This window comes from Ictidomys tridecemlineatus, unplaced genomic scaffold (assembly GCF_052094955.1).
Source record: "Ictidomys tridecemlineatus isolate mIctTri1 unplaced genomic scaffold, mIctTri1.hap1 Scaffold_51, whole genome shotgun sequence".
In the NCBI taxonomy this organism is placed as follows: Eukaryota; Metazoa; Chordata; class Mammalia; order Rodentia; family Sciuridae; genus Ictidomys; species Ictidomys tridecemlineatus.
The window spans coordinates 1,108,519-1,121,859 of record NW_027523338.1 but is presented as its reverse complement, the minus strand read 5'-3'; positions in this window follow the sequence as shown (position 1 = coordinate 1,121,859).

The window sequence follows — 13,341 nt, the reverse complement described above, 5'->3', positions numbered from 1 at the left end:
GGGGCTCACGGTTTCAGAGGTCTTAGTCCAAAGAAGGTTGACTCCATTTCTTGGGAATCAAGTTGAGGCTGAACAACATGGTGGAAGAATGTGGTATAGGGAAGCAATTCATATGAAGATTAGAAAGCAGAGAGAGAGACTCTATGCTCCAGATACAAAATATGTATCCTATAACCACGCCTCCAATGACCCACTTCCTCCAGCCACATCCCATCTGCCTCGAGTTATTAGTTAATCCCATTAGGGATTGATTCAATAATCAGGTGAAGGCTATGACCCAATCATTTCTCTGGCAAACCTTCTTACATTGTCTCACACATGAGCTTTTGGGGGACCCTTCACAACCAAACCGTAACAAGGAGGAAGGCATGAAAATTTATATTTGAAACTAATAAACGTATAGAGAAATTAAGAATGGAAAAGCTGGTGAATAGCAACTTCCAGTGGCTTTGAAGGTCATATGATACAGATTTTAATGGAATAAAAAAACTTTGTTTTTATTTGGTTCTTCAAATTACTTTACATTTTGGAAAAAAATCTAATCTAATACATTATGCCCCAATGATATTTTTAATACCATTTGCCTAAAGTGCTTGCCTAACATACCTGTCAGATAGATGTTTAAAAGTTGCTCTCCCAATTTTACTCTAAACATAAACATATTCAACGAGATTTTCAAACCCAAATATTTCCAGTGCAAGTTGAAAGGTAGCTATTCTTAGCCAAAATCTTTAACACACACACACACACACACACACACACACACACACAGAGAGAGAGAGAGAGAGAGAGAGAGAGAGAGAGAGAGAGAGAGAGAGATTTGTACACACACATTTTTTTTACATTTTTAGAGCTTAAACTATAAATTTTCCTCCATTCTCTTTAATATTACCTTAATGGCAGATGTGTCTTTTGTTTCAATTTAATCTCCCTTGTGTAACTTTTAATGCTTTCTGCAAAATTCAACAATTCAATCTGGAGCCATAGAAATAAAACCTTGGTGACTCTTATAGACTTTAAGATTAACGCAAGAAGAAATTAGCTTGGTTAGTCATGCCTATTCTTATTAGTAGCCTGCAGTTTTCCTTTACCAAAGAACTGGTGGGAGTTTGATGTGAAGCCAAACTCAGTGGATCATGTTGTGTGGTTTGTTTTTAATCGCTGAATTCAAGGAGAAGCCAGAATTGCATTTTGAATGATTATATGATTGTATATGCTATCAAGTAATAACAAACAAGATAAAGACATTAATGTATATAATAAACAGAAATGAACACCATACTTCTTATTTAGATTATGTCAACAAAACAAGTAAGTAATTATATGGTGAAGAAGCAAGTTTAGAGGATTTTTAATGGAAGCCCACATATAAATGTCACAAATATCTTTCTAAATAAGAGTATCGTGGACAGCTAAGCAACATCAAGACATCTGTTACATTGGGGAGCTTGTAATTGTTCTTCCAGAATATGCTAACAACACTTCAGTGTGTAATCAATTAATCATGCAGCTGTTATCATGCAATCCTCTACCAGGTGAACTGTGAGTGTATCTGCATACAGTGCATGAACTAAGAATGATAACACACACAAAAAAACCAATGTCTGTTTTTAACCTGATTCCCCCGTTCAAAGAAAAAATAGCAGAGCCAGTTGAAACTCTGAACTAAGAATATTCACACATAACTGAGAGAGTGATTGCAATCTTCTCATGTCTACATTACTTAATATATAATGAAAATACTACTCAGATTTTTATCAAAGCACAAAAGTAATATCTAATTATCTATTGATAATTGCATGTCAGATACAATTCTGAACTCTTTATGTAGACCTCAGTATTCCTACTAAAACAATTTTTTGTAGCGGTTTTATTCTAGCATCATTTTGCTTCCAGGGACATTCACCAATGTCTGGAACCATTCTGGTTGTCAGAACTTTGTGGAATGGTGGTGCTATTGGCATATGAGGCGTAGGTCAGGGATGCTGCTGAACATCCTTCAATGTACTGGACAGCTCCCACAACAAAGAAATCCAATCCAACATGTCAGCAATGTAGAGAGTGACAAACTCTGCCCTATTTTCCTCTTCATTTAACAGATGAAAGAACATGAATCATAAAGAGTACATAAGCTGCAAAAGGTTCAGTGGCAATAATAAGTAGAGCTGAAATTCCAGCAAAACACAGTTCAACTTCAAAACCTATATGCTTTTGGTGTGGGTAGGGCTGTAATCTACCCACCTGATCTTCATGACCCATTCAAATTCTTACCAACAAGCTGGGAATTTATAGCTAGAGCTTTCTTGTTTCTCCTAATTTTCTATGGTTCTAACTATGAACCTTCTAGAAAGGTTATCTGATTGTCTCTCCATTCCTACCCTGAGTGTGGATGAGGTCTCCCTAAGGTTTTGCCCTAGTTTTACCTGTTTCTTGATGTTGTAGGGTTCCTATTGCTCTCTTATTCTGCTACTTGGAATTTAATCATCATTTGAATCTTTACCAGGGAGAAGCTGGAATGCTTACACAAATGCAGATTTCTGAGCCCCTTTGTATATCTGTAGAAGAATCTTCAAGAGACAATTTTGGTTCATTTGGTCGGCAAACCACATTTTGAGGAACACAGCACTGATAGTCCCTATTATCTTCAGTGTTCCAATATTGGAATCTCATGCACAATGCAGATCGAATGATGTTTTGAATTCCTTATTACTGACAACCTAGAGAACAGGTTCAAGTTTATCAGGGGGACAAACTCTTCAGAAATACTGCATTTTATACTATGCCACTTACTAATATTTCATAATCTAATCAATTAAAACTTACAATAATATTTCCACAGATTTTCCAGGCAGTGCATAGAAAACAGGAATAGTTTATCATTGCTTACAAGTAAAAATCAGGTGCACCCCAAAGATGAGATTAAATAAATGGGGGATAACTAGCATGAAATGTTCAATGACAGTACAGAATATATTTTCACTGTATATTTTAATATGTTAGCAATATCACATTATCTGCTGGTGATGAAACTACAGTTGATGTTTTTCCCAATGTTGCCTAATTTTTCTGTAATAAAGATGTACTATGTATGTGATTTATTTTAAGAAAACATATCCTACATGTTTTGGGAAAAATTGTGGATGTCAGTGAGGACTCAATGCTGCATTCAGCATTCTTGCAATATTTATGCAATCATCATCATCATCACCATCACCATCATCATCCCTCTAAATCTCACAACAAAGCTACAATTACCAGAAGCTTCATGGATGATTCGAGTTATTTCACAATGAATTTTGGTACTTACTCCAAAGCTGTTTTAATAAACTTTCAGTTAATAATTGTGACATGGAGTAAAGAAAATTCTGAAAAGCACTGAGAAGGTAAGAGACACAAGGGCAAGAAATCACAAAGGCTAAGCTATTTTCAAAGAGAAACTAAGGAAAAGGTATTAAAGGGATGGAGCTATAAGATGACAAAAACTGAAGAGACAGCATCTAGAACTTAGAGGGGAGGAAAACAATTGTTTTTTTTTTTCTAAAGGGAATAAAAATTAACCAAGTAGATTGCAATTCCAGATAAGAAACTTCCTCCTCCTATAGAAAAGTGTTAAAAATTACAATGTTTAGGAAGAATAAAGTAATATCCTTTCTTAAAACATGTTCAAATAACCCTCAGCATCCCCAGTACCTGTGTAGGATGCATGTGCATCTAGGGTAATGGTGCTGGAAGACAACTGGGGAGTTTGATGCTAAAGCCAATTTGTAATTTTCACCAAGCCTCCCAGGTGAAAAGCTGGGAAAAGCCTGGCTTCAGAAGTTAAAAATAGGTCTCTTTGCATAAAAATTATTAGGCTCCTTTGAGTTACCAGGATCACAGACTAGGGAGAGAGTCTAAATTTAGATTATTTTCCTTAAGGAATTGGCAGGCACCTGCCAAGATGCATGTTCATCATCCATAGAGAATTAATGGAAACTAGTGAATCTCCATATTTTGGCAGAAAAGTAACATGCTCAGGCTCAAACTCTGGATTGTTAGGATAAGATATCAATAATACAAATGTGTATTTTACCCAAAAAGATTGTCAGGTCACATTAAGAGCCTACTAACAAATGTGGTCAAATTTAGAAAAGTAGGGCGAGAAAATAAACAATTTAAATAATTCCATCCTGGATAGGCAAGTTTGTCTTTCTTCCTAAAATTAAAGGGTATTTGTTTTTTTTTTCTAATTAAAAACAGCATGGCCATTCATAGGAAAGCTACATGGAAAGAAAAGATAAACCAATTTGTAGTCACCTCCACAACCCACTAATTTTATGTGATAGGGAGAGCCAGACCAACTACTTCTATCATTTTGTTCAGATTTTTCTAGCATGGACACACACAAACATACAAGCTGGCCTTGAACTTAAAATTCTCCTGAATCAACCTCCCAAGGCAAAGAGTTTTACATGCACACACCCACACATGTTTTTTCTCATTGTAGTAGAAATTTTTCCTAATAAGTGTAAGCAGACAGATGATCAATTCATTATGATCCCTGTTAATAAGTATTTGGTTTGAAATTTTTCATTATTATAAATGGTATTATGGGAAACATCTACTCTTATCTAGTTCCAATCCATGACCCACAAAGAATCTTATAGGAATAGAAATCTTATTTTATCTTTTTAATTTGTTTGTTTAAAGGCCATTCATGGAATTCCATCACCATTATAATTAGGCTCACACTTCTTTCCATGGCCTAAAAGATTAGAATGTTTCCTGTATCTTCACTATCATCTAAACCCACCATGCCCACTGATGCTGATCTTTATTTGTTCCTCAAATGTGCCATGTTATTTTTTGCCTTGGGGCTATTTACACATGCTCTTTCCACTGCTTAGAAAGCTCTTTGCCTTGGGAGATTGATTCAGGAGGATTTTAAGTTCAAGGCCAGCTTCAGCAATTTAGCTAGGCTCTGTCCCCCCCAAAAAGAACTGGGGATATAGCTCAATAATAAAGTATCCCTGGGGTCAGTCCCCAGTACCATAAAGAAAGCAAGCTCTTCACCCAGAGCTGTCTTTAACCTCTCAGTGTTCATCGTTCCATCTTTCTCCTCAGGTTCAACCTTCTATCTGTTTTTGGGCTCTTTGTTTCTGTCTCCATTCTTCATCTTTATGCCCCAGTTATAACTTCCTATGTAAAACAAGGTATCAGGTCTTAACTATTCCCTTCAGCATCTGCCTTAAGGCTTCACCTTCTTATATAAAGAAGTTCTAAGTAAAAACAATTCTTTCTCAAAGAATTCTCATGATGTTAAAATCAAATTTTCACCTACATGAATATTCATTCTCCTAGTCTCCTAGACCCTAAAGGTACTAACTGTTTTCTATACCTCCCTTGCTGCCTCCCCGTGCCTCTCATCAAGTGGCATGTGATATCACTGACAAGTTCTCCTATACAAAATATCTCTCCATGCCCAGACTCTGGAGCAGACTCTTCTGGTTATTGCCAAGAATATTCAATAACTCTCTGCTGGGTTCTCCTCCTGTGCTTTCCTTCTTCACCTTACTCATCAGACCATGGTTGCCCTTCTCACTCCAGATCAAAGGACTCCTTCTAAGACATAATCAATTTACACATTCATTCATAATTTTGAGAATTTCTGATGTGCAGGGAAGAGATAAAAATTTAAATAAAGCCTCTCCATAATTTAAAGCAGGTGAAGTGTTCAGGGCAAAATACTGAAGTGCCTGGCTATGGTTTTACTTAACTGGAGTATCAACTGCTTTGCCTATCATTGGAACTCCCCCTAATGCAGCAGGAGCTTGCCTGTGTTCTATTTGCCTTGACTTTTTTTTCTGTTATACTGTTCCACACACTTCAGTTACAATGAAGTTATCATTTGCTGAAAAACTCTTAAATTGAATCTCTGTCCTTTCCATTCTGGCTGGCACTGCTCCCTCCTTTTGATGACACTGCACAGTCCTTTCTCCAGTGCTTTGTAAATCTAACTCCTGCAGCCTTCCAGAAAGCCACTTCCCTCCTCCCATCTTTCAGCACGTGTAACCAATGTCCCTCTCGATTTGTGTTTATAGTAGAACACTTACCCAGCCCGCCTTCTAGAATAGGCACTTGTACATCTGTACTGTTATTCAATTTTGCATCTCTAAAAGTGTCTTTCACATAACAGGCACTCAATACATGCTGAAGTGAACATAAAAAACACACAAGGCAAGAACATCATTTTCAGCTCATAATCATATTGCTAACATTAAAGGAGCCTGCAAAGGGATCTGGATCTACTGTGAGTAAAAAATAAGCTAGAGAGACTAAATAATACACTGCTGAATGATGAATGGATAGTAGAAGAAATCAGAGATGAAATAAAATACTTAGAGGTAAATAAGAACACTGATACAACATAGCAAAATCTTTGGGACACTATTAATGGAGTATTAAGAGGAAAGTTCATTGCATTGAGCTCATTCATTAAAAGAATAGAAAGTCAATGAATAAATTACCTGACATTACATTTCAAAGCCCTAGAAAAAGACGAATCAATCAATACTGAAAGCAGTAGAAGACAAAAAGTAATTAAAATCAGAGCTGAAATCAAAGAAATTGAAACAGAAGAAACAATTCAAAAAACTGACAAAACAGAAAGTTGTTGTTTTGAAAAAAATAAATAAAACTGATAAACTCCTAGCAATGCAAACAAAGAGAAAGAAAAAGAAAACTCAAATTACTAAAATTTGTGATGAAATAGGAAATATCATGACAGATATTATTGAAATACAAAAGATAGTTAGAAATTATTTTGAAAACTTATACTCCAATAAAATAGAAAGTCTCGAAGATTTGACACATGTTTAGAGACATATGACCTACCCAAACTGAATCAGGAGGACATACACAATTTAAACAGGTCAATTTCAAGTAATGAAATAGAAAATCCATCAAAAAGTCTACCAATAAAGAAAAGCCCAGGACTAGATGGATTCTCAGCCGAGTTCTACAAGACCTTCAATTAAGAATTAACACCACTACTTCTCAAATTATTCCAAGAAGAAAAGGAGGGAACTCTTCCAAACTCATTCTTTGATATTAGTATCATCCTGATATAACAAAACCAGACAAAGACACATCAAGGAAAAAAAATTTCAGAACAATATCTCTAATGAACAGAGATGCCAAATTTTTCAATAAAATTCTGACTAATTGCATACAAAAACATATTTAAAAAACAGTGCCCCACAATCAAGTGGATTTCATCCCAGGGATGCAATGTTGGTTCAACATTTGGAATCAATAAATGTAATTCATCACATCAATAGACTTAAAGATAAGAATCATATTATCATGTCAATAAATGCAGAAAAATCACTTGACAAAATACAGCACAACATTATAGAACTAGTAAATGATTTCAGCAAAGTAGCAGGATATAAAACCAATACCCACAAATCAAATGCATAAATATACATAAATGATGAATCTACTGAAAGAGAAATTACGAAGTTAGAAATTACTACCCCATTCACAATAGCCTCAAAAAATAAAATAATTGGGAATCAATCTAATAAAAGTGGTGAAAGACCTTTACAATGAAAACTACTGAACACTAAAGAAAAAAATTAAAGACCCTGGAAGATGGGAAGATCTCCCATGCTCCTGGAAAAGCAGAATTAGTATCTTCAAAATGCCCATACTACAAAAAGCACTATACAAATTTAATGCAATTCCTGTTAAAATACCAATGATATTTTTCATAGTAATAGAAAAAACAATCATGAAATTCATTTGGGAAACTAAGAGATTCAAATAGCCAAAGCAATCCTTACCAAGAAGAGTGAAGCAAGAGGCATCACAATACCAGACCTTAAACTATACTACAGAGCAATAGTAACAAGAATAGCATGGTGTTGGCACCAAAAGAGATGTGTAGACCAATCATACAGAATAGAAGTCATAGAGACAAACCCACATTATACAGTTATCTCTTACTAGACAAAGACGCCAAAAACATTTATTGGAGAAAAGACAGCCTCTTCAACAAATGGTGCTGGGAAAACTGGAAATCCACTGTAACAAAATGAAATATAACCCCAATCTCTCGCTCTGTACAAAATTTAATTCAAAGTGTATCAAAGACTTAGACACAAGAACAGAGACCTGTGCCTAACAGAAGAAAAAATAGGCCCAGATCTTCACCATATCTTTTTAAGAACTGACTTCCTTCACAAGACTCCTAAAACACAAGAAGTAGAATCAAGAATCAATAAACAGGATGGGTTCAAACTAAAAACTTGTTCACAGCAAAGGAAACTATCAATATGAATAGAGCGTACAGACTGGAAAAAAATCTTTACCAAGGAACCTCAGATATAGCATTAATCTCTAGGAAAAAAATCTTAACACCAAAAAATAAATAAATAAATAAATAAAATAACCTAATCAATAAATGGGCTAAGGAATTGAACAGACACTTCACAGAAGAAAAAATACAACTGATCAACAAATATATGAAAAAATATCCAACATCTCTAGCAATTAGAGAAATACAAATCAAAACTACACTGAGATTTCATCTCACTCCATTCAGAATGGCAATCATCAAGAATACAAGCAACAATAAATGTTGGTGAGGATGTAGGGAAAAAATATACACTTCTGTTGGGACTGTAAATTGGTGCAGCCAGTATTGAAATCAGTATGGAGATTCTTCAGAAAACTTGAAATGGAGCTACCATTTGACCCAGCTATCCCACTCCTTGGTTTATATCCAAATGACTTAAAATCAGCATACTACAGTGATGCAGCCACATCAATGTTTATAGTAGCTCACATTAGCTAAGCTATAAAAACAAACTAGGTGCCCTTCAACAGATGAATAGATAAGGAAAGGTGGCATATATATGCAATGGAGTATTACTCAGCCTTAAAGAAGAATGAAATTATAGCATTTACAGGTAAATGGATGGAGCTAGAGAATATCATGCTAAGTGAAATAAGTCAATTCCTAAAAACCAAGGTTGAATATTTTTTTTTCTGATATGAGAATGCTAATTCACAATGGGGGCAGAGAGAGACTAGAGGTACTTTGCACTAGGCAGAGGGATGTGAAGGGACAGGAGGGGTAATAGGGGTTGGAAGGATAGTAGAATAAATCAGACATTATTACCCTATATGCATACATGACTACACAACCAGTGTAGTCATGTATAACCAGAAGAATCAGACATTATACATTTATGCATGATGTATAAAAATGTATTATACTGTCATTTATAACTAATAAGAACAAATAAAAAATAAGAGTTTAAAAAAATCAGAGAAGGTCACATTCACATAAAAGTTTGCTAATTCCTCCAAGATGAACCAATCACCTAGAAAGTGTTCTTTCAGCTTCCCTACACTGTCCAGGCAATTACTCTAAAGAAAGTCTTCAACCTTCTCTACTTCCCATCATATCAACCACTATATTTAGAGAGAGGAAGTAAGACAATATATAAGAATCCCAAATCATACTTTTATCCTTTAACCACAGGTAAAAAAAACAAAACAAAAAAAAAAAAAACATGGCCATATGTGGGATCTAGTATATGTAGGCACACTTTGATTGTCTACTCAGTCCCACAAATGAATGGCAGGACCCTGTTGCAGTGCTCATGGGCACTTTCATCAAAGCAGACTCATCACAATGACTGAAACAAGGACAGAGGCACAACATGGAAAGTACAGTGTTGCTCCTGTAGGAAGGGTAGATGAGAGGTAGCATAAAAACTGCACTGCATGGAAAGAAGAATATTGCAAGGTGGAGGACCTAAACATAAAACGACTAATGCAATAATAATATACATTAGAATTCTAGACAATGTGCTAAGTGTTTTATTTGAATGATTTCATTTAATTTCCAAGACATCTTCAAAAGTGGTGGTGATGATGAAAATAATAATGCTTAGTGGTGGGGGTAGTCCCCTCTAGGGGAAAAAAAAACCAAAACACTCCTTGACTAAACTATGAAGCTACTCAGAATGTGCTAGAATTCAAATCTATAAAGTGTGATAGCAGAGCTATCATCTCAACTTGGTTCCTGGAACCTTGTGTATTGTGTGGCTCTGAATTAGAAGGAGGTAAATTATTTATACTTACAAAGGATATTGGCATGACAAAAAAACTAAACACTTGATACTCCAACTGAGAAACAAATATTCATGACAGTGAGAAATTCATTTGGGGGATTTCTGCTATGAGCTTTTAGGTCATTATTGTGATTGTGCTCCTCCAAAAGGTTAGACTTTCTTTAGGCCATCACTAAAATCCTTTTTAATAATGTATAAAAAATCCCTCTAATTTGTGACCTGAGGAATATGCAGTTAGAGACATTCTAAGCAGTACCCCAATTATGAGCATTCCTAAAGGTCCCAGAAGGTCTAAGTGTGAGATCCAAGACTGGCACAAGGTAACACACTCTACAAGAGGTAAACATGGAGGTTTGGCTGAGGGAATGTTCAGTGAATGTTACAATAACCCTACATTTCAAAAAACTACTCTGTGCCCCATTAGTATTATGAGTAACACTGTGAATCACCCACCTATTCCCAAATTAATATAGGACAGAAAATTGTAAGTCATATATGGACAAGAGTCAATACAACCAGAAGTAGACACAGCAAGGCACAGCACAGAAGGGTCTCCACCACATTGATAGTTATGTCTCTATATAGTTCATGTGCTTTGAAATTCTATCTACTTTACTTTACATATTTAAAAATATTCAATCAAAGGGGTCCATAGGCTTTACTAGATCACCAAATGGAACCAACTCACCACAAAGCATGATAACTCCTGGCAATGGAACAGCTTTAAACCAGTAAAGCCAGCTTGGAATGCCAAGCTGTAATGTTTGCCAATGACAATCATTCCCCCTCAGGATAATTAGGATCCAGGGAACAGTCTGATCTGCCGACCAGAATACAACCACCACGAGTAGAGTTATCCTTGTTGGTATTCAAAAGACAGAGACCACATGAATTAATTGATGCTGAACACACTGAAACAGAGTGAAATAAAAGTCTACTCATATAAATCAGGACTTTCCTAATATAGGTGAAACAAGTAATTATTCCAAATTAAAGCACCCTAATTATTTTAGTCTTGTTTTATTAGTTCTTCCAAATGTTTCAAAATAATTACCTATTCCTTCAATATATGGAAATAAAAAAGAACATCAAGGATTGGATGGCTGCGGCACTCTCTTCTTTCTGAGAGAGTGAGGCATGCCAACACTCACATATGAACAGAAATAGAAGAAAACCGAGCTAATCTGTCATCATTCCCATCCAGACTGGGGCAAAATAATATAACATGGCTAAATCACAATGGAAAGGATTCCAAAGGTAATTTACATGTTCTGGGGAATGCATTTCAACACTGGAGTGCCTGTGAATTTGTCTGACATTCTCAGATTTAACATCATAATAAATTTACACACACATACACACATACACAGCCACACAGAGGCAAGTACCCCTTTTTAAAAGAAATTTAAAAAAACAATACTTTCCCTCGCTCTGTGTTATGTTTTAGATATTAGGTGTCTCCCAAAGGCTCATGTGTGAAACAATGCAAGAAATTTAGAGTGAAATGATTGGGTTATGAGAGTCTTCAACTAATCTACTGCAACAATCCACTGACAGGGATTATCCATAGTCAGGTAAGGTGTGGTTGGAGGAGGTGGGTACCTGGGAATGTGTCTTTGGGGTTTATATTTTATTCCTGGTGAGGAGAGCTTGCTCTCTCTCCGCTTCCTGGTGGCCATGGCTTTCCTAAACCACACACTTCTGCCATGGTGTTGTGCCTCATCTCAGACACCAAAGAATGGAGTCAGCTGTCTATGGACTGAGACCTCTGAAACTGTGAGCCCCCAGATACACTTTTCCTCCTCTAATGGTTCTTGTCAGGTCTTTTGGTTTCAGCAGTAAAAAAGCTGACTAAAACACTCCATGATTCTTTCCTCAGTAATTTTGACTTTTGATTTAAAATTAAAGTAAGCAATTTCATATAAAATCTGAGTTTCCCAATAGTAACTATAGATTAGCAATGAAGTTAGAAACACAAATAACAAATACAAACACAAATTAATCAAATTATAAGCATTTAATATATAAAGTATTACATTTTATATTTGTTTGAAATGGAGATATCACGAGAAAGTGCATTCCAATTCATAACACAGTGTGTTTCTATAAATTGGAAATAAATCAGAAATACCCAGGCCCATGATGAAAGTTTGAAAGGGGCAAGTGTGATTACCTCCCACTATTCCACCAGCAAGTCCTGTGTCTTTCAGGGTTTGTGGACACCTGACCAGTAATTTATGTATTTATTTTTAATTTTTTATTAGTTATTGGTGGACTTTTTTTATTTTTTTATATGTGATGATGAGAATCAAACCCAGTGCCTTACACATGCTAGGCAAGCGCTTTACCACTGAGCCACAACCCCATCCCCATGACCAGTAATTTATAATAGTAGACTACTGTTCTAAGTTTTATTGTTTTAGGAGTTAGATTTGCACTGAGAAGTAAAGTGAATATTAAAAATCCAATAAGTAATTATTTTTCAGTGATATTGATTTTATTCACATTTCATGAATGTGTTCTATGCTTTGTTAACAAAAATGTATAGTTTTAAATCTAAAAGTGAATTATGCAATTTTGAAATATTGATTAAAAAATTATCTTTCCCACAAGCTTGTTACAAGGCTCAGTTAGAGGGGATGGGCAATATTTTGTATAACATTGAGGTTTACTTGATGTTTTGCTTCCCCTCTTTTTTTAAAGAACAATGATTATTCTTCCCACCAAACTGGGAACAAGAATCATAGAACAACAACAACAAAAACAACAACGTCAAAACCCAGTCAAACAAACAAAACTAAAAAGTAAAAACATCCCAGATTGTCTTGAAGTTGTAACAGGCAGGTTACTGTCTCAAGTTTTCAAAATCTTTGGCTTCCATATTGATGTTACCATGCTAAAAAAACTAAAAAGGGCACAAAGAGAAGAACAAAGATTTACCTATTAGGATCCTCATAGGTCTTGAATCTTTCTTTTTACCTATTTTAATTGGTTTACTGACTTATTATTGAAAGGATCTAACGAATGTTCTGAAAAAGCATGAGTTAAACATGAAATATTAAGGTGACAGTGTTATGTTATCATAGTTTATATATCATAAAGTATGTGCAAATTATCAAAATTTTTTTAATAATTTGATCATTTTCTTAAAAATAGATAATCTCAGCCAATTATTAAGAAATGAAAAAAAGTGCAATTAACAATGTGCCACTAA